The sequence below is a fragment of the Mirounga leonina genome, unplaced genomic scaffold (assembly GCF_011800145.1).
Source record: "Mirounga leonina isolate KUSES-001 unplaced genomic scaffold, KU_Mleo_1.0 Mir_174, whole genome shotgun sequence".
NCBI classification, from domain to species: Eukaryota; Metazoa; Chordata; class Mammalia; order Carnivora; family Phocidae; genus Mirounga; species Mirounga leonina.
The window spans coordinates 23976136-24003454 of NW_023270451.1; the positions used below are offsets into that span (position 1 = coordinate 23976136).

Here is a 27319-nt window from a genome sequence, read left to right on the forward strand (position 1 = left end):
CCATACAATCTTTCAAAACAGTGTTGGCTCATTATCATAGTTCTCTAAATTAAACATTTCTAGTGAAAATAGGAAGAAGAGACATGGCATCCAGTGGCAACAATTCTAATCCAAGGCCTGACGAAAAATACTGACCATTATTACACCTACAATTTAAATTCAAAACGATTTCAAATGGACTTAAGTGATTATGGAAAATGACAAAGGAAAAAAAAACAACCCAGGATTCTTGTCTTTATCTGACACCTATTAGCTATGCAACCATAGCCCCTTTCACTTCCTTATTTTCTATGAGGTGGTTTTCTATTTGATGAAATGTTTACAACAGATAGGCCCTTCCTGCCTGCTTTGGCAGGGCTGTTGTGAAGATCAAAAGTTAAAGAATCTATTAACTTTTGTAAAGTCCCACAACAATAATTTTCTTCAGCTGCTTGACTTGTCTCACTTTCTACCACTGATGGCTTCATCATCCCAATACCAAATACCAATTTTCAGGTACTCAATCCTTAACAGAAAAGAACAAACTAAATTTCGAAATTTCATTAAGAACAAAACGCTAGATAACTAATAAAGACCCATTAAAGCCTCTGCCCAATTCCTATAAGGTTTCAAAATTGTACCTTGCACCAATTTAAAGTCATATGAGGTGGCCATCCTTCTGGGTAATGATCTGACACTGTCATATGGTGTCTAAAGATAATCAATGACCAGAGTACCAAGAACATATACATCAAAATATTTCTTCACATGTCACAACAGTAGCATGTTTGCCTGTGCTGCACTACAGGATTATAAATACAGAAGATGCTTTTATACTTTCCAAAGTTCTTTCTTATTCCTTAGTCTATCTGATCATCTAGCAGTTCTCCAGGTAGGCAAGGCAGATTTATGCTCGTTTTAGGAGGAGAAAAACTTCTGTTCAAAATCATTTTGAGGCTTAACTTTCAGGCACCCAATTTTATTTTGGTGTTAATACATCATGTCACATAAATTTTACACTCTAAATTATTCAACAGTTCTGCTAATTCTCCTTTAAGTAACACATTCAAGTTTGAAAATATTCCTAATAAAAACTATACATTAGCTTCATTCTAAGTCTTAATGAGGAAGAATCCTTTACCAACTAAATTATATCTCCCACTCACAAAAGTAGATGTGGCAATGATAATCACTTTGCAGAATCTTAATTATATCAAATGACTGTTATGTAGTACCTGAGAATATGCCTATGTTAACAAAGTATCTTGAGACGACTTCACCAATTTTGACAGAGGACACTGTTCTTAGACTGTGATCAAACCACTTGATTTTAAGTACTAATACTACTCTATCAACTATTAATACTATTATTAATGGCTCAGAAGCTAATCATAGCAATTAAAAATGATTAATATTTTAAAACACAGGTTTTAAAGGGTCACCTTAGAGATGTCAGCAAATGTTCCCTAAGTTTTCAAAATACAGATGAGATTAAGGTTAAATGCAACTTAAAAGAAGTAACCTTATAAATAAGATCAACATTAAATTGATGTGGTTAAAAAAAGTACTGAATTGGGGATCAGATGAATTTACTGTCTCTATATAATAAAGTCCTAGAAAATCATAAGCAGTCTGAGAAAATTAATGACGGGAGAAGCAAAAGATCGAGACTTCTGAACCAAACGAAGATTAGATCAAAACATTTATTTTTTTGTGTTACAAAAACAAAAATAAATCCAAGCAGGTAATGAAATAAACATTTTTTTTTTAAGTGTCCCATCCTGGGTTCTCTGTCCTAGAATTTAGTAAACAGTTCAAGTTTAGGTTGCTTCAACACTTCTTCTGGATGCTATGAGGTCTCCATCTTATAACCATGTTTCTCTAGTTCAGCTCTATAATAAAACACAAAAGAACAACATCACTGGACATTCTTCATGATAAAGAAACAATGTTTCTAGATATAATACAATTAATAAAACAATGAGCCAAGCCTAGGCACCAATATAAAATACTACCAAGTAGCTTTTACTTTATACCCTTAAAAGAAATCTGGGTAAGAAGGAATCCAAATGTGAATCAACATAATGCTAATAAAATTCTGCTTTCCCATTAGTAAACTTATATTTTATATTCCTTACTTTTCTGATAAATCTATTTAAGGAAGAAATGTGAGAGATTAACCACTATCTTCGAAGTATCTTTGAAATACCATACAAATAAATGTCCTGTTCATAATAAATATTTAAACAAATTTTAAGAATTATCAACCATATGGCTAAGAAAACAAGACATTTGTTATCAAATTTTTAGGAATTTTATAATCATAATAGGTATTATTGCTATTTACACATAAAGAATAAACAGACTGCTTTCCATATTGACATAGATCTACTGCTCTGACCAAGACAAAAATTATTAATCAAATTTAAAAGTACATGGGAACTACTCCCCATTAACTATATGTAGACAAAATAAATATAAGTTATAAAATACTAAACAAGATTTTACTTTAAAAATTTTAAATGTGGGGGCGTCTGGGTGGCTCAGATGGTTGGGCGTCTGCCTTCGGCTCAGGTCATGATCCCAGGGTCCTGGGATCGAGCCCCGCATCGGGCTCCTGGCTCGGCTGGGAGCCTGCTTCTCCCTCTCCCTCTGCCTCTCTCCCTGCTTATGCTCTCTATCTTTGTGTCTCAAATGAATAAATAAAACCTTAAAAAAAAAAAATTTTAAATGTGTATAAAAACCTCCAAAAACTTATAAATATATACCCTTTAAAAAGACATTTTATAATTTTAAGTAATTTATTCAAGCTGAAGTTTCAGTCATACTTTAAGAATATCAATTGCAATTTTTGATATGCTTTGTATAAAACCGATGCACAAAAAAGTTTAGCCCTATCATCAATTTCAGCTGAACTACCACTCCAAGTATCATCAATAACTTCTCTGCTACAATTCAATTTTATAGAAGTTCACAACAAAATTATTTCAGGGCCAAAATATGATAAAACATTGTATAAATGTAAAGTATAATTAATGTGCCCTACACCATTACATCCAATAAGATAAAATGACATTTGTTCTCAAGTATAACTTAGCTTGGACACTATCACACTATCCAATGTAAACACAACACAAAAAAACACATGTAGGAATGATGTATAATATTTATTATTCATTTACCCAAATGTCACTAAAGTTTTACAGTTATTTATAATACAAATACTGATCTAAAGTCCATGAATAATATTAAAGCCAGAGATTATTCATATAAAACATTTTTATCTTCTGCTCAGGTGTAGAGGATAGTATGGGCTGGTGGTAAATCACTCATTTAGGAGTCAAAAGATCAGCACAAGTTTCTGACACTACTCCTTCCCTTGGTAAATTTAACCAAAATGCTTCCTTTACACACCCCCCCGACCCCTTTCCAGGAGATTAAAGATTTTATCTGTTCATGTTTTCTACTTAAAAAGGAAATAATTTTAAAAGTTTCTTAAATAATAGCTTTCTGCTGCGTTTAACAGAATCAATGTAGATTATTCATTTTCTCTTATTTTACAACAACAACAAAAATCCCCGAAAATCAGCCTACAATTTAGTTAACAAGTACACCAGATCTGTCCAGGTTTGCATCTGCCTTCCTGACAGGAGGTGGTGACCAATTACATTTATAAACTGTTAACAAACACAAAGGAGATTATGATATGCTTCTCTATTTTTGGAGAAGATGAAGTTTTTTTGCTAGAATTTAGGACATACAAAAAAATTAAAAGGAAATAAATCGAGGCCACTAAATACAAAACACAAAACAATACAAACACACTAGTATCATCATCAGCCTGTGGGATGAAAAAAACCTAAGAAAGAGATGAGAAAGAAATTCAGCACAATTGGAACAGTATCACAGGACCCACATAGTGAATGTACACGATTTGAAACAAAAACAGCAGCTTTCCTTTTTCAACAAAACAAGGATAAGACAAATAGCCACTGGTAGGTTTGAGAACTCTTATTATCCAAGAAACTATTCTGCTATAGGACAGTGGCTGTATTTGACATGGTAAATCAAGAACAATATTGGCTTCTTGGATTTTTTTATGTAACATGTGATGCAAGGTCAGAAAAATTAATCCTACCCATTTCTACTGAATGTGTCTCCAAGTAACTCCAAGAAGTAAAAGTCATTGTTTTTGCTGCTTCTGATACATTTGTTTCTCTTTGACTTTTAGTTACTTGGAGATACAGGTGGCCTTTTTCTTTCTAATTTTACTTGTTAAAGGTAATTACAGTTTAAGAGAAAAACATGGAAAGTGGAAGGCTAAGTCCTTGCTAAGACATGTAGCTAATAAAAGGGAGATCCAGAGTTGGAACCCGGGGAATCAGAGTGACTCTAGAAAATGTACTGCCTCTCCAAAGTTAGATGGAATTTGGACCCATATACAGTATCAGAACACAGTAAAACATATGCTTTACCATGGTTTATAGTATCACATTGAGGACCTCTATATGTTTTACAAAGACTAGGAAGAACATCTTTGCAGGAGACTTGTTAATCATGACAACTTTTTTAAAGCAAAGATAAAAGTATTATCTGAGGCTGCAATGTCCAATACAGGAGTCACTTATGGCTATTTATTAAAATTAAATAAAATGAAAAATTCAGTTCATCAGCTTCACTAGCTACATTTCATGTGCTCAAGAGCCGTATGTGGCTAGTGGCTTCTGTACTGGATAGGGCAGTTTATAGAACATTTCCACCAATACAGTAAGTTCTAGTTTATAGCACTGGTGATATATCAACCCACATGTAGAAAGAAACTCATGACTCAAACAGGGAAATAAGAAGAAAAATCTTATTCACTAATAAAGGTATCAAAATTTATACTCTTATGGAAATCCCCAAACCTAAAGGCAGAACACAAGAAAACATAAGAACACTGTGTAGGTGTATTGTATAAACAACAAGCCACAAATAATATATGAATAATGCTCTACTTCCAAACCAGCAGAAAGGCAAGATGCAGCAGTGGCAAGAAATCCAATTATCAATATATTTACTACTAAAAGTCTCCTGATAAGATCACTGTATTTAATAATGTCTTTAAAGAAAAAAGATTTTATTTATTATGAGCGAGTGAGCGCACGCACGCATGAACAGGGAGAGAGGGAGAAGCAGGCTACCCGCTGAGTGGAGAGCCCGAATGTGGGGCTCAATCCCAGGACCCTGTGCTCATGACCCCAGCCAAAGTCTAATGCTTAACAGACTGAGCCACCCAGATGACCCAGTATTTAATAATGTCTTAGTTTAATTTTTTAAGAGAAAAGTGCTATTTTCTGACTTTGAAAGACAAAAAAGAAAACCATTTTGAAGAAATTTGACTTTTTTGTGAATAGCAAAGGAAGATAACTCATTTAGCTTCAACTTGAAAAATTTCAAGATAACAGGAAAGAAAAAACTGATAGATGATTAAGAACTCAGAATGGGGATCAACAGAGTTCGAAGGCCTGAAAATATTCTAACAGCAAAATATGATTCTAGTGAGGGAAGAAAGGGGGGCATGCCTACTAAAAAAAAAGAGAGAGAGAGAGAGAGAGAGAAAAGGCAGGGTGTTCTCTGACATTGCTCAGTTTTAAAAGAATATAAACCAAAAATTAATACAAAAAGAAAAGTGCCAAGAATTTGTACACAAAATTTAATCCCAGAATGGACTAAGAGCTATAGAAAGAACAAAAAGGCTCTGAGAGCCATACATGAATAAAGAAGAATGAGAACAGATCCAATGCTTGGAACAGATGTAGTATTAACAGATTTAGAGAAAAAGCGGAATTATTGTTCAACAGCTATTGTTCCTATCTTGTTCATAAAACGGCAACAGGAAAAACATCATTAACACAAAATTGAAAAGTAAGACAGGTGAGAGAACTCTAAACTGCATTAAAGTAGTTTAAAACCTCTAGACTCTGAATAATTACATCTCAGGGCACTGAAAAAATGAAAAGATATAGTCAAAAAACAGAGTCAACCATTTTGAGAAATCATGGAGAATTGTAAAAGTACCAGAATAACAGTGAAAGGTAAATTGTGCTATTTCCAAAAAGGGGAGAAAGGTGATAGATAAAATTGTTATTAGTCCCCAGAAAAATACTAAAATGTCTTTAGAATGTAGGGCCTTTGAGCCCGTGAAAAACGCAGTGTAGAACAAAAGGTACTGCATTATCATTAAATTTATTATAAATCATCTTTCTTTTTGAACAAATATACTAGACTAGAAAACTAGAAGACTGCAGTAGAACTGCTAGATCTTGATTTGAGCAAAGTACAATTTACTTAGATAACTCTGTGGCCAAGACAGATACATATGGGTTGAAACAAAATAAAATTAGGGAGGAAAGAATTATCTCTATAACAAATGGCACTGGTATAACTGGATACCCATTTGCAAAAGAATGAAGTTGGACTCATTTCAAACAATGTACAAATATTAATTTGAAATGGATCTTAGACCTAAATGTAAGAACTAAAGTTCTAAAACTGTTAGAAGAAAACACAGGGATAAATTTTCCTTGAATTTGGCAATAAATTCTTAAAAAGTAGATAAACTGGACTTCATCTGAATTAAAAAGTTATGTGCAAAGAACACTATGAGGAAAGTGAAAAGGGAAGTGAACAGAATGGGAAAAACTATCTGTAAATAATAGGTCTGATAAGAGCTTAGTACTCAGAATATATAAAGAACTCTGACAACTCAATAACAAAAAAATAATCAACCCAACTTAAAAATGGGTAAAGGACTTGACTAGATTATTTCTTGAAAGAAGATATACAAATTGTCAACAAATATGTGAAAAAAGGCTCTCCACTAGTCATTAGGGAAATGCAAATAAAAACCACAATGAGATACCAGTCCAAGTTTTGATGAGAATGTGGACAATTTAGAACCTTCATACACTATTGGTAGTAATGTAAAATTGTGCAGCTGCTGTGGAAAACAGTTTGGCAGTTCTGCAGAAAGTTAACAGAATTATGACATGACCCAGAAATTCCACTCCTAGGAGTATATCCCCAAAGCTGGAAATAGGTATTCAAACAAAAACTTGTACATGAATGCTCATAGTAACACAGTTCACAGTAGTCAAAAGTTGGAAACAACCCAAATGACCATCAACTGATGAATGGATAAACAAACTGTGGCATATCACACAATGGAATATTATTCAGCCGTTAAAAGGAATGAAGTATGGTACATGCTGTGGCATGGATGAAAAGTGAGAATATTATGCTAACTGTAAGAAACTAGACACACAAGATCACTTATTGTATGATTCCATTTTTATGACTTCTCTAAAACAGGCAAATCTACAGACAGAAAGAAAATGAGTGGGTGCCAGGGGCCAGGAAAAGAAGACTGCAGAGTGACTGCTTAATAGGTATGGTGCTTCCTTTTGGAGTGATGGAAATGCTTTGGAATTACACAGAGATGATGGCTGCACAAAATTGTGACTATACAAAATGCCACTGAATTGTACACTTTAAAGTGATTAATTTTATGATATATGAATTTTACTTTAATCAATCATATTAGGTAAATTTGTACATGAATATGAAAAAGTACACTCCCATCACCCCAATCTCCATTCCAGTTTGAGAATCACCAATCTTTTGGGTCCTAGCACTCTGGTTCTAATTTCTGTTGAGTTATTCAACATTGGTGGAAAATTAATGTTGACAGAATTAAACCCACTAAAATAAAAAACAGCAAATATGCTTCTATTTAACTACCTTTGTAAAGAAACTAGAAAGAATAAAAGTTCTATGCAATTACACAAAGTACTCATGTTTAGAAACACAGATGGAAGGTAAAAGGTTTTCCTTTTCATAATTCAAAAATGTATTTCAAAGATTATCTTTTAAAGAGGTCAATTATCATATGTAAGTTACATATTCCATTCTTACAATTAATACTAAGCTATATAAAATCTGACTTAAAACTTACCGTAACTGATTGGAGAAGTCATCCTCTACATTGTCATCATCCCAATTATCCTCCCAGACATGTGCATCTTCATCTTCATCTAAACCAGCCCAGTCTAAAAACAAAAACAGATGCTGTCTAAATACTTCTCACATGCTATTTCCATAAATACAGAAACTTCAGAAAGTTTGCCACTTAAGACAATTCAAAACATCTAATACCATATCTATAAGAAATGGTAAACTTCCTCCTTAAATCTCAATTTATGCTGTCTTGTTCTCTCAATTCTTGAATTTGCAGATAATCTTAAACAGAAGTTAATACAAAAAAAATTATATTTGCTATGAAAATGTATTATAGTTTCAGGAGGATATTTACTTTCCTGATTTTTCCTTGGGCTAATTTTTATAAGGTCTATTTCACAATCTTCCAAAATACAGCACCAACAATGCGAAAGCAAGTTGGGGAGCAGGAAGATACCAGCCTGAAATTTAAAACTTCTAAACATAAAAAATGATAAGTCATACATAAATAAAAAAATGGACCAAATTATAAGCATCACTAACATTTGCCTATCATCAATATAAAATTTTTATTTTTAAAGAGAGGACAAATGTAAATATGTACAAAGAGGAATGTTGTAGTTTTTAGTTTTCCCAATTTTCTTTTTTTCTTCCTTCCCTTTTGGTGGTGGGGAGAGGGGTTAAATTTTAGCTTTTGTTTAGAAGACTCAGAAAACATATATAAGCTAACATCTCCTTCCTTATTACCTCAGATATTCGCATTATCATTTCTTACCTATACAATGGCAATATTCTTCTATCAGGTTCTTCTTGCTTCTACTCTCTTGATCCTGATAAAAATCTAGCCTCGTGGGTGATAATGTCATTATGTATTTTTTTTTAAATGACATCAAACCATCCCAGAAGAGAGTTTATGCATACTCTGCTGTCCTACTTAAGAGGCACCACCTGCTATAATCTTGACATAGCTTTATTATAAAAAATTGTTATGATTTTGTGTGATATATTTGTTTTAAAACAAATATTTTTAATTATTTAAATTTAAATTCACTGGGATGATTCACTCATGTTAGTCATGCAGCTTGAAGTACTCTCGTATACACATTTCCTCGTAAAAAATAACGGTGAAGAGCAATCCACAATATCTTCATTTTTATTCAGTCCTAACTTTACTTGTTTTGAAATTGCTTAAAATTTTCTATTCATCAAACATGCTGTTCCTCATCTGTCTTTCTGCCATCTTTTGAACCTACTAGTTGGCCTGATATATACTTAATTAAAAAACCTTAATTAGTTAAAATACCATTCTCCATTAAAAGGAACTATGGCTCCCTGAAGAAATGGCTGATCTCAGATCTGGAATAAGGAAGTTAATAGATAAGTTTGGGATTCCTTTTTATAACGCCCGAAAACATGTCAAAAGGTACAAAAACTGGCTTTAAGGTGTTTCCACTGGCCAAATCTGGAATAACTTAAGAATCACAAAGAATGACACACTGAATTAAATTTAAAAAATCCATGAGTCCATAGCAATATGCTGGGGGGATGGGATGATGGGGAGGGGATGCTCTTTACCATTCCCAGGTACATAAATGCAGAAAGAATAACAGAATTAGAAAATTACCATTTTGCAACCCTCAGTACAATTCAGGCAAGGATCAACAATGGATACTAAAACTATTGAGTGAAAAATAGCTGGGACTCCAGGATAGAGTACCTATCCTGTAGATCTGGTAATCACAATCTCAACCAATGATTAAACTTAACATCAATAAATTTCGACAACTTGACATATATCTCTGAGAAATAAACATCACCTATGTAGTATTCACTAAAAATGCTGACCCTTAATCTAATCATGAGGGAATTATCAGGTAAATCCAGAATGTGAAACTCTTTATAACTGGTATCTTCAAGTAAGTTAATGTCATGAAAAACAAAACAAAAAAAGGAAGGGACCGTTCTGGATTGGGGAAAAAAGTGACGACACATTTTCTGGAACAGTTGGTAAAGTCTGGATATGGACTGTGTATCCGGATATTATTGAATTAATGTTGATTTTCTTAAACATGATTGTAAAATTGTTTTAGAGGGACATGTCCCCCTTTATGACATGCATGTTAAAGTATTTAAGAGCTGTGTCATTTTGTCAACAGTTTACTTGCAAGTGGTTCTCAAAAATATTCGATATATATCATATATATTTCTATCATACATGATAGAAATAAACATGACAAAATGTTAGCAACTGATAAACCTTAGGTATTTGTTGTCTTTTTTTAAAGTACAACTGACATATAACATTACATTAGTTTCAGGTATACAGTATAATGATTCAATAATTGTATATTTTGCAAAATGATAATAAGTCTAGTTAACATCCATCACCATAGTTACAAATTTTTTTCTTGTGATGAGGACTTTTGAGATTTACTCTCTTAGCAACTTTTAAATATGCAATACAGTATTATTATAGTTGCCATGCTATATACAGTACATTCCCATGACTTATTTATTTTGTAACTGGAAGTTTGTACCTTTTGACCCCTCATCCATTTTGCTCACCCCCTACCCTGTCCTCTTTTTTACTACTTTTCAAACTTTCAACCCTATAGAAAAGTATTAAAAAAGAGGACAAGGTAGGGGGTGAGCAAAATGGATGAGGGGTCAAAAGGTACAAACTTCCAAAATCACTTTGGAAATCAACTCTGGAAGCCTTCCCTATGCCCATCTCCTCCTCCTTACCCTCGGAGATTAGGTCCCCTCTTTTGTGTCTATCTCTATTACAGCACTTACATACTGTACAACCATAATCATCAGTTTACATGTCTATGTCCATTACTGGTGTCTGAGCTCCTTAAGAGTAACAACTCTGTGTTATTTACCTTTGTATTCTTAAACTACAAACAGTACCTAGCATCATGCACAACAAATGGCTATGAAAGATGAAACAAAACTCTTAAATCACACCTTGTATATTGTTGTAGTTATAACCCCTTCCCCTCCCAAAACAGTAAAGTTACACTCTCTCTTAATACGTCCTAGCCATAAGTTTCACCTTAGTAATTACTTATTAGAGACATGGCTAAGAACATTTCAACTTGAAAAGAAAAATAACAAAAGGTACAATTTAGGTTTTTTTAATAAAGTACATATAAATTTAAATCTATTCAACAATCATTCATAATATGGGTATATTATTCATTATGTTATATACCTAACAAAAATTTTTGAATGCAATACATGTCATCATCATGATTTAAGAATGGAAGAAAGTACATCTATCTGGTCCCCCAAGACAGAAACTTAGGAGGCTTCTTAACTACTCTTTCTCCTTCAACTACCACAATCACTCATTATGTCCCTTCCATTTCAACTCCCAATTATCTCCAGAATAAGTCTCTCCTTCCCTATTCTTACTGAAACTTATTAATTTAGGATTATTCCCTTCATAAATATTACTGTAGTCTTCTTTCTGTCCTCTCCTCCCCAGTGTTACACAGTTTATACCATTCCTCCACTGATGCCTAAAATGCCACCACCATTCCTGTCCATTACTATTCAAAACCTTCAGGTAGGAACCACATTTTATTAAATCTGCAACTCTGATGCACACAGCTGAGTGCTGGGCACACCACAGACACTCAATAAAACACTGGGTAAATGGAGCTATACTTCTCAAGTGCCCTCTGAGTGGTCAATCTCAAGAAAACAGAGGCCAGTGTGATTTCAGTGAAGCCAAGAGTATATATTTCAACACAGAAGAGATCAACAAGATCATGTATTATGAATTGGTCATGTAAAATTCTCAATTATATTTAAGAATGTCTTTGAGAACAGTGATCATTTCATCCAATGCTCCCCAAGGAGAGATCATGGGGGAAATTTAAGACCCCAGTACCTGAAAAGATGAAAAAGTTTCTCTTAGGCAATTTATTTCAGGTTGTTAGGAAGCTCAGTCAAATGTATACCCAACTTTAGGGGCACCTGGCTGGCTCAGTTGGTAGAGCGTGTGATATTTTTTTTTTTTTAAGATTTTATTTATTTAAAAGAGAGCACAAGCAGGGGGAGTGGCAGAGGGAGAGGGAGAAGCAAACTCCCTGCTGAGTAGGGAGCCAACTAGATCTCAGGACCCTGAGATAATGACCTGAGCTGAAGGCAGACACTTAACCCACTGAGCCACCCAGGCACCCCAGAGCATGCAATTCGATCTCAGAGTCATGAATTCAAGCTCCACATTGGGTGCAGAGCTTATTTAAAACACACACACACACACACAGAATGTATACCCAACTTTAATTATTGGGTATATAGGCAGTGAATGTATATTCATTAATAAAAGCTCTCAATAATCAAAAGTATTTTTACCCACATAAATTTTCTTGTATCTCTCAGCAATATTATTTTCAAACAGAGAATACTGTAATTACCTAAATTCAATTCCTATGCTATTCTCTGAGGTCCTTAACAACAGTAATACTTAACAGTAGTATTAATTACATGTCAATATTGACTGGGCTAGAAACAGCCTTACATTTTCTACAGTACCTTGAAACTCAAACTGAAAATTTTTATTCTGTTTGTGAAACTAGCTATATTTTATAATGAGAGTAAAAAAGTTTAAAATTAGGGAACCACATTAAGGATTCCCCTTAGTCTGTGGAATTGTGATCAGAAAGCTACTGCAACCCATTTTTATTTTTTTAAAAGATTTTACTCATCTATTTGAGAGAGAGAGAGAGAGAGAGAGAGTGCACACGAGCAGGGGGAGGGGCAAAGGGAGAAGCAGACTCCCTGCTGAGCAGGGAGCCCAATGCAGGACTCGATTCCAGGACCCTGGAAATATGACCTGAGCTGAAGGCAGAGGCTTAATGACTGAGCCAACAAGGTGCCCAACCCATTTTTACACACACACACACACTCCCAAAGCTAAAATAAACTGAAAGAAAAACTTTTTTGCACCTTTATAGACTAGAAATGTGACTTAGTTAAGAGTTAATCATTTGGTATTGGGATAAAATAGTACCGTTAATTCTCATATTGCTGTTGCAATCAATAATAAACCGTTCACTATATACATTATAATATTATGTATAAACTTTCTTTTTATTCTTCTAAGAGGGAAATCTAAGAAAGAAGTAAGATATTCTAAGGGAAAAAATAAGGGGGCAGAAATTGCAATGTTAAGTACATGAGAGGAACACTAAGTAAAGGTGGTGCAGCTTTGGGTGCAGCTAAGATAAAATTTTAAATTAAAAAGGAGACTCATTTCAAACGGTAGATATATTTCTGTGATACTGATTTTAATTTTAAAATTAAAATTGAATAAAGCACTTCAAATAATCTCAAATTTAATTTTCATAGAAATTTGTATTCTTGTATGTTGAACTTGTGTTGGGACAACTAAATTCATAATTCCTCTTATGGCAAGTGAACAATGACTATATGCATTCTTCCACATTCCCTCCAGTCTTACTATAACCTATACTTCTTTGAGTGTCTAATAGTATTAATGGACAGCTTAGGATTTTCTCGTGTTGTGCTAATTACACTAAGGTCTTCCAGTATAAAAAATTCACATAAAACTAACTATATCACTACACTTGCAGTGTAGCAAGGTTTGGTTTTACACTTCAAGTTTTTATAAAATGGCTAAGATGAAGTACTGTTTAAAATTACAGAACTTTAGGGGCGCCTGGGTGGCTCAGATGGTTAGGTGTCTGCCTTCGGCTCGGGTCATGATCTCAGGGTCCTGGGATCGAGTCCCGCATCGGGCTCCCTGCTCCTTGGGAGCCTGCTTCTCCCTCTGCCTTTCTCTCTCGCTCTGTCTCTCATGAATAAAAAAAAAAAAAAATCTTAAAATTACAGAACTTTAGAGAAAGCCTTGGAGATCACTGTACATCATACCTGCTTTGTTTGAAAACCACCACCATTACCACTACTATAAAACAAAGAAGGTGAAGACTGTCTTACAAGAAAATATTTAACTTTTTCTACCAATATTTCATGACCTCAAATCCTAGACTTTAAATATGATATCTGTGTTGAGCCTAAAAATAGGAATTCCCATTAAGTATTTGTTTTACTGATACTTTAAGCAGTCTTCATAAAGATATCTAATGGAGTGTAATGTTCCACAAAATAATCTAAATATATTAAGACTGGATAATATGTTCTTGAGTAAAGGGGGTGACATAAGTCACAACTGAACTGTTTTAAAGTTCTAAGAACAAAGCCTCATATCAGCCTGCAACACTTCTTTTTTTTTTTTTTTTAGCCTGCAACACTTCTAATTAAACAGCTTCCTAAATTGTTAACTAGGTTATTTCTATCAACACTACTCCCTAATTAACAAAAATGTGTCAAAAGATTTAAGTTAGAAATATAAAATAAAAGAATATTTATTTAACATTTCTCTAATCTTGTAGGCCTACCTTTTCAAGAAGAGTAAAAACATAGCTCCCCCCCACCCCTGGAACTTTTAATCTTACTATGACCTGATTCAAAATGTTGATTTCAATACTGTTATTATTTGATGTCATTCAAGCTGGCTTTTAACTGAAGAATTTTTAACTAAAGAGACTTAAAAAAACAAAACACAAAATCGAACATGTTAATATATATCCAGCTTCCTCAGAGAATCACCAATAAGAAACAACAGATTCAATAACTTGTTTTGTAGGAGCTCCCAATTCTTAACTCTACATAGGATAGAAAAAGTCAAAATTCTTAACATGAAAGAAACTAGTTTGAACAGTGTCTTAAAATTTTAAGAGTGGTACAAGTTTTGGTTTAAAAAGTTGAATTCTGGGCGCCTGGGTGGCTCAGTTGGTTAAGCAACTGCCTTCGGCTCAGGTCGTGATCCTGGAGTCCCGGGATCGAGTCCCACATCGGGCTCCCTGCTCAGCGGGGGGTCTGCTTCTCCCTCTGACCCTCTTCCCTCTCGTGCTCTCTGTCTCTCATTCTCTCCCTCTCAAATAAATAAAATCTTTAAAAAAAAAAAAAAAGTTGAATTCTGATGATCATCTAGCATACAGATAAAGTATCTCTCCCTCCTTTAAAAACCATCTTGTGCTATTTTAATGGCAAGGAAAGGAAAAAGAAGAAGGTAAAAATAAAGTAAAAAAAAGGAAACTAGCTCCTGAGGGTGGGGCAGGACAGTACTGTGATTAAAATTTCAGGTAGAGCACACACAAAAAATTCATAATGATAGTTCTGTATTTCTTTAGTAGTATTATACAGCACTTCATAATTATGATATTATTGAGTATACAAAAATACAAAAATAGAAAAGCTGGTTAAATTCTTCACAAATCATCATATGAATTTCAATATATTACTCTTTAAACTTACTGCCTTATCTTAGGAGTAAGACACACTGAATCTGTATAACACACTATCCTTCCAATTACCACAGGTGAAGAATCTAAGACAATATATAACCTTTTGAATTACAACTTATTAAGCATTTTAAATTATTTAACAAAAGCACCAATGAAGAAGCATGTGTTCATTCATACTGACAAATGGGAATCCATAATCTATTTTAGGTGGAAACGTTAAAAATTTTATTAACAAAAATTGTACTAAACATATTATGTAAGAAGTTTAAGTGATAAGGTATAATATATCCAAATATTATTTCCAAACACTTATAAATCTTCTATGCTGTACATGTTGCAATATATGTAAATTACAATATATGTATAATCATACTAAGTGAATGTGTAAATTAAAAAGCCATGATTGGGGCACCTGGGTGGCTCAGTTGGTTAGGCGACTGCCTTCGGCTCAGGTCATGATCCTGGAGTCCTGGGATCGAGTCCCGCATCGGGCTCCCTGCTCGGAAGGGAGTCTGCTTCTCCCTCTGACCCTCCTCCCTCTCATGCTCTCTCTCATTCTCTCTCTCTCAAATAAATAAAATCTTTAAAAAAAAAAAAAAAAGCCATGATTGTTGTAATCTCTGGTATCTGGCATTTCTTGCAATATTTCCCTGATTTGTGTTTTAATTTTCAATTATAACTACCGATAACTATGCAATTTTATTTAATCACTCCTTTTTAAGGCTTAAACCCAAAAATAGTTTTTGAAAAGGGCAAAATAATAAAATGAAACAAAGGATACCTGATTCATGTCTATGCTTTCCTTCAATACTTAGCTGACTTCATAAAGTATACACTTTATCTTCAACACTAAATGCATTGCCAGGATTGTGATTATCATTTAAATAACCACAGCTGTGTTTACTTCAGTGTGCAGGCCTCCAGATGTGTACTGGTAAAAAAATTACCATATTTTAAGAAGTCAGAATTGGAAGTAACCAATAACAGATGCCTAATACATAAGTTTCTAGGAATTCTAAATCATTTAGGACTTTGCCCCCAAATTTGGCTTTGTTCACATTTGCCAGTGAGAACTGTATCTGTGACTAGCCTTAAATTTCACAAATCTGAACTATCAAAGATCCCACATACTTCATCTAAGTATCACCTTGACATTTAAGTATGGAAAGGGTTTTCTCTCAACTTAGTATTTTTGAAATTACTTACTCTCCCCACTCTCCAATACACATTCCAAAATTTCTTAAAAGTATGAAGTATACTATTTTGAAGAAAAGTAAAGAAGAAATTCCACTTATATCAAATAGGGTTGCAAATGCCCTATTCTATACCAATGTGTAGGAGCATCAAATTCTCATTCAATCCTTAACAGTAAAGCTACCCTAAATATAAACAAACTAATTCTCAACAAAGTTTCTTCAAATAAAAAAATGTGCATCTATAATGCAGAAAAATATTTTAAAAAACAAGTGAAAGTTTGAAAAATTCTTAATTGTAACTTACCACCATAGGTAAATGTAGAGAACTACCTATCATCATAGGTAAGTAAAATGGAACAGCAATAGTTGCAAACATCATCTTTATGCTCATGAATATGATAATGAAGCCACACTAAATCTAGTCATTTTGAGATAAATATACGTGTTCTTGCTTAAACTGTATAAAATAGATTAAAACAAAAAATGTAAGTTCTATAGGTTATCACGATATAAAAACAACTATATCCTAGAGATCTAACATCTATTCAGTAGCTAAAAAATCAGTACCTAGCACAGCACCATAATATTCCTGTATTTTCTCCAATAAGGACCAAAAATGTCAGTGAGGAACTTCAGACCAAACAACCAAAAGCAAGTCATAAATGATGTTGCTACCAGACCATTGGGAGCTTTCAGTTATTTGTGGTCAGCAGTCTGAAATAGAGGCTCAAAATAACTTAACATAACCATTTATAATTTTTCTTATATTTTAAAATAAGGAAATTCAAACACAATTCCTTTCATCGATAATTTAAAAATACACGCCTCGGGGGACACCTCGGTGGCTCAGTCAGATAAGAGACTGCCTTCGGCTCAGGTCATGATCCCAGGGTCTTGGGATCAAGTCCCGCATCGGGCTCCCTGCTCAGCGGGGAGCCTGCTTCTCCCTCTGCCCGCAGCTACCCCTGCTTCTGCGCTCTGACAAATAAATCAATCTTAAAAAAAAAAAAAAAAATACATGCCTCTGGAGAATGGTTCCACAATAATGTCTTGCTGACTTTGCTTCTTTTTCTGTACTTTTATAAAATTCCCCAAAGTCATTACTCTCATCTTTTGCAAGCCTTAATGCCCTACACTTGTCTCAATTCCCTCATTCTGATCCTCCATATGACTGAGTTAAGTAGTGAACCCCACCACCTGTCTTCCACTAGATATGCAAGTGCAAAATCACAACCTCCAATTTCTTATTCCCAACGGTCCTTATCAAACCAGTTGCCAAAGCTCACTTGTTACTCTTGTGTCACTCTCTTCACTTCTTTCCTAATAACTACCTTTCTCAGGCCCTTAGTCCTCAGCTAAGCTACTTCAACAATTTGCTAATCAGTTTCCCTGACTCAGTCTCTTTTCTATCTTTCCAAATTAATTTTGCTGGGTTGATTTTTCCTAAACTGCCTACTGCTTAAAGGAAGCTTACACATACCAAACCAAAAAAACTCTACTTCTCATGTATCTAAGGATAAAGTCCAAACTGGACATTTGGCTTAAAGCTTTCCAGTATTAGGCCCCAAACTACTTGCATTTACAACCACTATTTTTACGGTCAAATAAAACACACAAACAAATTATTTTTTCACCTCCAAGTATCTACTCTCTTCCCCTTCTTTTGGAAACCCTTGTTCTACATTTGTATCTTTTGAAAGCTCTGTTCCAATGTTGCTACCTCACCTTGTACAGAACTAATTTCCACTTACTTTCAACTGCTGTTAGTTACACTTTACTACCAGTTGTCTAATTCCTTGCCCTCCCTATCCCAGCCCCACCACTGGAATGAAACTCAAGTGAAATCTTACCCAGACGCCCAACAGATAAAGATAAGCAAAAGCAAAGTTGCTCTGATTTAATTGGGGGTAGAGAGGGAAGGGCTTGGAGCTCCACCTCCCAAGATAAGCACTTCCAAAATACTAAAAAGCTCAAGCTTACTATGAAAATCACTGTGCCCTGCCTCTCTCGTATTTCTAAGTTCAAAGACAAGTATCTCCCTAAGGAGTCAAGTTTGCCTCAGTGCCACCTCTAGTTAACTGTGACCTGGTGAATTACCAAATTTTGCTGAGCCCCAAGCATAAAACCTTCATAAAGCTGCTATGTGGATTAAATGACACTATGTATCTAAAGCACTTACTACTTACTACCATTCAGTGCCAGATTTATAGGAAGCACTCAACAAATACATATTGAATGAATAAATCATTTATTATGCACCAATCACCTCACAGGAACTTGAGGGGTAAGGAAAGTAAGAAGAAAAATGTTCCAGAATAAAGACAATACTATTTCTACCAAACATTACATGTACAACACAACACAGGAAAAAAAAATACATTTGGTGAATTTTTTTTTTTTAAAGATTTTATTTATTTATTCATGAGAGAGAGAGGCAGAGGGAGAAGCAGACTTCCCACAGAGCGGGGAGCCCGATGCGGGACTCGATCCCAGGACTCCGGGACCATGACCTGAGCCGAAGGCAGACGCTTAACCATCTGAGCCACCCAGGCGCCCCATTTGGTGAATTTTTAATACTTCAGAAGAAGAGTATAAGTATAGTCTTTGAAACTTTTATTTTCCCCTTAATATTCTCAACAATTCATCACATCTTTCAATGAGTAATGTTTAACAACAATCCAGTAATAATGTTAAATACTGAAGTCTCAATTGCTTACTGCTTGTTTATTCTATAGAATCAGTGAAACAGCTAATCCAAACAGTTTTTCAAAGTAATTTTTACTGCTTAATATCCTGGACCACACCTCTCACTAACCCCTCCCAAGCACTGGTATCTTTTTTTTAGTAATTTTTTTTTAAGATTTTATTTATTTATCTGTCAGAAAGAGTGAGAGCACAAAGCAGGGGGAGCGTCAGGCAGAGGGAGAAGCAGGCTCCCCACTGAGCAGGGAGGCCAATGTGGGACTTGATCCCAGGACCTGGGATTGTGACCTGAGCCGAAGGCAGACGTTTAACCAACTGAGCCACCCAGGCGTCCCCAAGCACAGTATCTTGATTTGGGTTTTTTTATTTAACTCCACTGTATTTCTTTATACCTCTTGCACATCTGTATGCACCCTTAAGCAATATATGCTATTGTTTTATGTATCTTTATCTTTTATATGAATACACTATTTTTAAAGTACTTTTGGAAATTAAAAGTTTTTAATCCTAGAAAATAAATTAATTTTTAAATAACAAACTCAACAAGCTTAATTTTGGATATACCTAAAATTACAAATAAAATATTTGTCAGAAACAATTCAAATTCTAATACCAAATATCCAAAATCCAATTCTCTAAGGAGATTAGAGGGAAGAAAAGAAAAGGGACTAATGTTTACTGAATACCACTTTGTGCCAAACTCTGTGTTATGCAATCTACATGTTATCACTGGTATGTTTGTATCCTTCCCTGAATCCCAAAATACTTATGTTGAAGCCCTAACCCCCAATGTAATGATATCTGGAGATGGGGTCTTTGGAAGGTAATTAGGGTTGCGTAAGGTCATGATGAAGTCCTCATGATGTCATTAGTGCCATTATAGGAAGAGACACCGAACAGCTTGCTCATTCTCTCTCCACCTTGTGAGGACACAGTGAGAAGGCAGCAGTCTGCAAGCCAGAGAGTCCTTACCAGTAACTGAATCAGCCAACACCTCAATCTTGGACTTCCCAGCCTCCAGAACTGTTAGAAAATAAATTTCCATTGCTTAAGCCACTCAGTCTACAGTATTTTGCTATGGCAGCTACAACAGATTAACATACTCATGTAATACATAACTCTATTATCCACAAATTACATATGAAGAAACCGAGGATTAAGACGGTAACAGTTCAAGGAAAAACATAATGGTCAATCTCACTCAAATCAATCCCCAAAATCAAAATGATGACATTGCATTTTTCATCCATCAGGTTCACAACAACTAAAATGCTTAATATGGAGAATAGGCAACCTTATGAGGGAAGAGGTAAACTGTGATAGAAATTTTAACTGGTATAACCATTCTCGAAGGCAATTTAAGGCTGTATGTCAAAATTCAAAATGCACCTGGTACCAGATGAGGTGGCAGAGCCAAGAGGGCATTCCCACAGAGGCAGAACATAGAGTGACTGGTGTGTCAGATCTGAACTGGGTGAAGAAGTCATCCCATGCTTAAGTGAGGAGGGGAGAGGGTGGCCTGGCAAAGATGTTGAAGGCCAAGTGACATAATAAAGGCAACTGTGGGTGGAGGGGGCAACAAAGATTGGCTAGGGAGCAGGATGACCAAACAGAAAATGTATTTAAGACAATGAAAGCCAGGTTTCTCACTGCTGGGGAAGGGAGTTACAAATATGGAAAGAAAAAGAGCTAGAATGAACCCTGCGGTGTTGAACTGTAATTAGATATACTGTGTGAACTTATGGTTTTATACACACACACACATAAATATAAAAGTGTATAAATGTATACACACATTTGCATATTTCCTAGTTCCTTCCACTGAGAGGGTCCCCTAAGCAACTAGCAAAACTGGAGTTAAGATCCTGCCTTCTGAATATCATTCTCCACTAAAAGAAATGCTCCTTGGAGAAACAGCTGATTCCAGGATTAGAGCAGGGAAAGAACAAGATTAACTTGGAATACCTTTTTGTGTCAGAATGCTTGGAAATGCACAGAAAATGATGGTGCCATGTCAAATGGTCACAGAAGACAGTATGAAGGGGCTCCCCATGTTCAAATATAGGACAATTTGAGGATCAAAATAAATAATAGCACCATATTATAACCCATTAAATGAGAATCCATGAGTCTGTATGGATATAAATAACCAAATTAATAAATTGAAAGTTTGATAATGGAATTTTATATTTCCAGTTTCACAAAATGCCTATTAATTACAAAGGGAAAATGAGTAATCTAATGTTGGAAAGTCTCATAGACACTACCTTAATAAAGTGATCAGAGTGAACATCATCAGTAATGGGACAAATGTGATTCAATGAGAACACAGAATCACAACTACAATATTCCTGCCAAGGTGTAGAACCTGAATCTAATCAGGTGAAAATATCAGACAAATCCAAGTTGAGGAACATCCTACAAAATAACTGGCCTGTAAACTTCAATAGTGTCAAAATCATGAAAGTCAAAGACAAACTAAGAACTGCTTTAGAATGAAAAATAGTATATGGTCCTCTGTATTTTTAAAATAGATATAAACACACAATATATACATAAATTCTGGAAGGATACTAAAAAAAACAATTAACAGTGGCTATCCCTGGAGTATGGCAAATGTTTTGGGGGACAGGCAGGGAGAAACAGTGCTTTTACTTTTTACTTTATGCCCTTTTATAGGCTTAAGTTTTTCTCTAAGCAGTTTTTTGTACAATTATCACATATGTAATACTAAAAAAGCATTTTAAAGAAATTAAGTAACTAACATTAATTGACAATCTACAAGTTGATGAGAGATGGATTCTGAACCTAGGTCTGATTTTAAGATTCATTGTACTTTTTCCATCCCTGGGTTCAAAAACTTTCTTCTTGCATATGATTACCATAAATGGACACTCAACAGGCACTCTGCCATACATATTTATTTATTTATTTTATTTTTAGAACACAATTTCTCCATTTCTTGCCACCACCATGTAACTAATTTAAATGTGTGATAGTGTTATTTATGTGTCCACTATATTACATTTAATAATTGAAAATAGCAGAGCCCCTCTGGGCATTAGTTAACTGACTAGTACATTATCTGACACAGTGAATATCAGTTGTATCTGCTTTTATATTTAAGATTCTCAGGAATCCTATTGATGGTTTAGTCCAGTTGGAATCCAATCAATGTAAATATTTCTCCATGGCATTTTTCATAGGACAATTCTTCTTGTACCGTACTGGTCTATGCACAACAAGCATTTAAAATCCTTGGCCTCTACCCCTAAATGTCATTACTTCACATTTGCACCTGTCAGGTAAATGTGACATCCAAAAATACTTCTCTGGATAAGAACCACTGTAAGATGCCCTACTTTGTTAGGTGAGAGTACCTCAGTTATTCCAGAGGGGACCACTAGCTTGTTTACTGTCTGCCTCAACAGATTTCCATCAATAACAGTCTCTTACCCAGCAATTTCTCAAGGAGGGTGGGAAGGTAGGTAGTATACCCCTCTTGAATTCATCAGATAATAAAGCATTTCCACTGATCATAGAAAAATTACAGAATACTTAGTATTAGAATTCTCTTATAAATATCATTACTTCTGGAAGCAAACTGAGTTTCCTTTTAAATATTCTAAAAAGTTCCCCCCCCCCGAAAAAAAACCCCCAAAAAACAAAAAAAAACAAAACAAAAACCCTTCTCAGTTCTGGCACAGAAAGAAGAGAATAAAAGAACCTAAAGGCCCACTTGTTCTTCCCACTTTTCTCACCCACTTCTAATTGTCAGAGAAAGGTGATTAATGAAAATATTTTAAATATCCTTTCAATATCTGATGAAAATTTTTTTGACATTTTAAACAAATTATAAAGGATTTCGGTTTTAGACCCTGCTCTACTACTACCAACCTAGCTATATGAGCTTGACAAGTTTTATCTTCTCTAGATTTTAAGTTGCTTTCCAGTTCTAACCATGACAAAGCCTCCAAAATTAATTATAATCAATTACACCCAGTATGTTGAATGTCCTCCTAACAAAGCCTATTCTCAGTTTAAATAGTCAAAAAGTTGCAGAATGCATTTCACAAAGATCCTAAACATGATTTTTTAAAAAAGATTTTATTTATTTATTTATTTGACAGAGAGAGAGACAGCGAGAGAGGTAACACAAGCAGGGGGGGTGGGAGAGGGAGAAGCAGGCTTCCTGCGGGGCAGGGAGCCCGATGTGGGGCTCGATCCCAGGACCCTGGGATCATGACCTGAGCCGAAGGCAGAGGCTTAACCATCTGAGCCACCCAGGTGTCCCTTAAACATGATTTTTAAACAGTTCTTTTTTTTTTTTTTTAAAGATTTTATTTATTTATTTGAGAGAGAGAGAGAGAATGAGAGACAGAGAGCACGAGAGGGAAGAGGGCAGAGGGGGAAGCAGACCCCCCGCTGAGCAGGGAGCCCGACGTGGGACTCGATCCCGGGACTCCAGGATCATGACCTGAGCCGAAGGCAGTTGCTTAACCAACTGAGCCACCCAGGCGCCCGATTTTTAAACAGTTCTTAATGACCAGATCATATACCCATCAGTTAGAGTAACTGTGAAGAACTGCCAATGTAACACAGATCCACAGACTAAATAACGACAAGTTTTTAAAAAAAGAAGCATTTGTTCCTCTGGACCTTCAGAGAATTGTGCCCCACCACCACTGAAGAACTATTCAGAAGAAACAAAGAGGCTCCACGAAAACACATTACCATAGTTTCCTTTTTAAAACAGAAATTCCCCTTCTTTAAAATGACTGAATGACATCCTACCAAACAAGTTCTTATCTGGGATAAGATGAAGCAACAACACTCCCAAAAAAGATGGACAATCCATTACATCCACTTTCTGGAGCAGAGAGGCAACAAGGCCCGTGAAAATCAGATCTCCTCTAGACAGAAAAGATGATTATAGGCCATTTTAAGTTTTATCTGTTACTGTGCTTGTCAATGGCACATTTACCAAAAGGACAAACACAAGAAAGAGAATTTCCAAAGAAGGCAGAGAACTTGGAAAATAATTCAGGGCATAATCACTGAACTGAAAATTCAAATACTAAAAAATTCAAAAGAGGCCATTTATTCTCCAACTGTAATGTGCATACAAATCTTTAAAGAATCTTGGTAACGTCCAGACTAATTCAGTAGGTCTAGGCTGAGACACTGCATTTCTAATAAGCTGCCAGTTAATGCCAAAACTGCTGGTCCATGGATCACAACTGAACAGCAATGGAGACTAAACCATGACTAGGCCATAAAAAACAAATACACAAACTAAAAGTGTATAGTTTCAAAAGATAAATAATTCAGTAATTCCTTGGTGATATTTTTCCAGGTTTTTTCTCTTTTAGTTTTGTTTTTTATAAGAGTTTTTATTAGTAAATATTGATTGGTTTCACCTATTGGGCTAATTTTGTACCCAGCAAAATCTCAATTCAAATTAACACAAAAGGAAAACCTGTCTAAATTATAAACCACAGAAGAAACATAGAAACCTGAACATTTCAATGTTATTTCTCATTCTAAAGGAAAAATTCCTAAATGAATTAGGTTCTACACATCCAAACCTGAAGACAACAAATATTTTATAAGGTGACCAGTTAAGTGGTGAGTTACTTAATTTTAACAAACTGGCTGATCATGAGAGGCCTTGGTCTTCAAAAAAAAAAAAAAATTCTCAGGGCACCTGGATGGCTCAATTGGTTAATTGACCGACTCTTGATTTCGGTTCAGGTCATGATCTCAGGGTTGTGAGATAAGCCCTGCATCAGGCTCCATGCTGACCATGGAGCCTGCTTAAGATTCTCTCTCCCTCAGCCCCTCCCCCCCTAAAAAATATTCTCTGCTTTTCCTTGTACCTTTAATGAGATTTTTTACTATATGACTACCAACACTTTGAACAAATATAAACTTACAACATAAACTTAGAATAAAAACAAACTACATATTCTGCAAAAACTGATGAACTCAAAGTTGCTGAGAAAAATCATGTGTATCATTAGATACACAGTTATCTCTAGAACTTTCTAAGCAGTCAATTCTCAACTACTTGCTTTAAATGCAGGTTTATTCATTCAACAAACATATATTAACCACCTACTATGTGCCAGGCACTTTGCTAAAGGTTAAAAATAAAGCTTATGTTGGGGAGTCACATAGACCTTTCAGATCCTGGCTTGACTACTTAATGACAAGCTTTTTAAATCTAAGCATCGGCTTCCTCACCAGTTGTAGTGATAGACTATATAATGTAAACAAAGTGCCTACCACTGTGATAAACAATGGATAAAAGCTATTTGAAATATGAAGTTTGAGTAAAAAGTTGACCCTGCCCTCAATAAGTCAGTTCTCTACTGTATAGCTCAATGTTAGATTATGAACCAACTTGACAGTGAGGTAAAGGAAAGAAGCCTGGGTGGCTCAGTCAGTTAAGGGTCTGCCTTCAGCTCAGGTCATGATCCCCGGGTGCTGGGATCCAGGCCCCCCACCCCCCTGTTTAGCAGGGAGCCTGCTTCTCCCTCTCCCTCTGTCTCTCCCCTGCCCCGCTAGTCTCAAATAAATAAATAAAATCTTACTAAAAAAAAGAGAAAACATGTCTGGACAAATAAATCCACTACCAAAACAAAAACAAAAACAATCCCCTCAATATATAATGAATCCCATAACTGAAATGTGCTTTGGGTTAGTTTATGAGTTTGTGTCATATGAACACTAATGTCTTCTACCGCTAAACAAAATAATAGAGTACACCATAAATAAAAAGAACAAATGTTCAAGCTATGTGGTTTTTATGCACAATAGGGTCACGATGGGGTACAACTTAGGACAATTTTAGTGAAGTTGTAATTGCTTAACGTAACACATTTGTACACCATTAACCACAATTCTCTTCCTACCACCTTCAGAAAGGCTACCCAATAGTAGCCTTTTCTTACAAGACAAATATTTATCCTACACATAACAGACAATAAAGCAAATAATTCTAGAAACCTACCTGGCAACAACAATTTAAAAAATAAACAGAAGCAGTACATCATTCCTAGAAGGTATCCATCATTTCTAGCCAGCTATGTGACATTGGACAAGTTTCTTAATAGTTCCAAACTTCAATTTCTTTATCTGAGAAACGGTAATACCGGTACCTAGTCGCTAGAACTGTGAAAATGAATATAAGCAAAACACTTAGACAAGTAATTACCCAGTAAATGTTAGCTATTTGCTTTCACTTACAATGAGAAAACTAAAGTTCCTCTTGGTAACCATGAAAACTAATAAAAATGTAGACGTTTATCATCTTATAAATCCTTAAACTGTGTTAGTTTGAAGTGATCAAAAATGAGAAACAAGCATAGGGTAATAACGTCTTTTTACCCACCAACTCCTAATCCTCCCATCCCACTTAAGAGGCTTCATTTGTAAAGTCCTAAAGGTAAGCAGTATTGGCCTAAGCAGGTACAGCAATTTAATTCTGGATGGTTTAAGGACAAAGGAAGGCTGCTACACTACAAGAAAATAAAGAAAAAAGAGGTTTATATAGCCACGAACGAAATGGCGGGTAACTCGGCTGAAGAGTTAAAAAAAAAAAAAAAAAAAGGACCAACCATCCCGGACTCAGAGCTAGAGGCCCAGGTCACCGTGGCTCCTCCCAATAAGGAAGCAGAAGGCATTCAGCCTCACTAGTGAGGCCCACCGAAACACTCCGAACCCGAAGCCGGTCGCACGGAGGGTCGCGCGTGCAGAGCCTCGAGAGCCGGCCGCAGGGGTCCGGACTTCCCGCGGGCGCCTCGAGGCCGAGCCCAAGCATCCGCGCCGACTCCAGCCGGAGGCCTGAGTCACCGTCCGCGCGGCCCAGAGGCCGGGGCCCAGCCGGTTACCTTCGGCAGGGAACTCCTCGAACTCGTCGTCCTCCTCCAAGAGACCCAAATCTACCGGCTGCTTTTTCTCTGACATGACGACGCTCCGCGCCAGAAACCTCTCAGGCCAAAAGGAAAGTTAGAGCTCTCACTTTTCCTCACCGAAGCCACCAACGCCGCTGCCGCCTCGGAGGCCGGCTCTACCATAGAGACGCGGTAGAAGAGC

The 27319-nt window shown here is 35.6% G+C and overlaps 1 long non-coding RNA gene across 1 annotated transcript; it reads right to left on the minus strand.

Annotated features, from left to right (window-relative positions):
• Nucleotides 1-936: 936 nt before the first annotated feature.
• Nucleotides 937-27319, minus strand: LOC118020792. The gene is made up of 3 exons (XR_004682011.1): nt 27115-27319; nt 7976-8069; nt 937-1871 (listed from the first exon to the last, which is right to left on the minus strand). It is a non-coding gene; the product is annotated as an uncharacterized LOC118020792 (long non-coding RNA).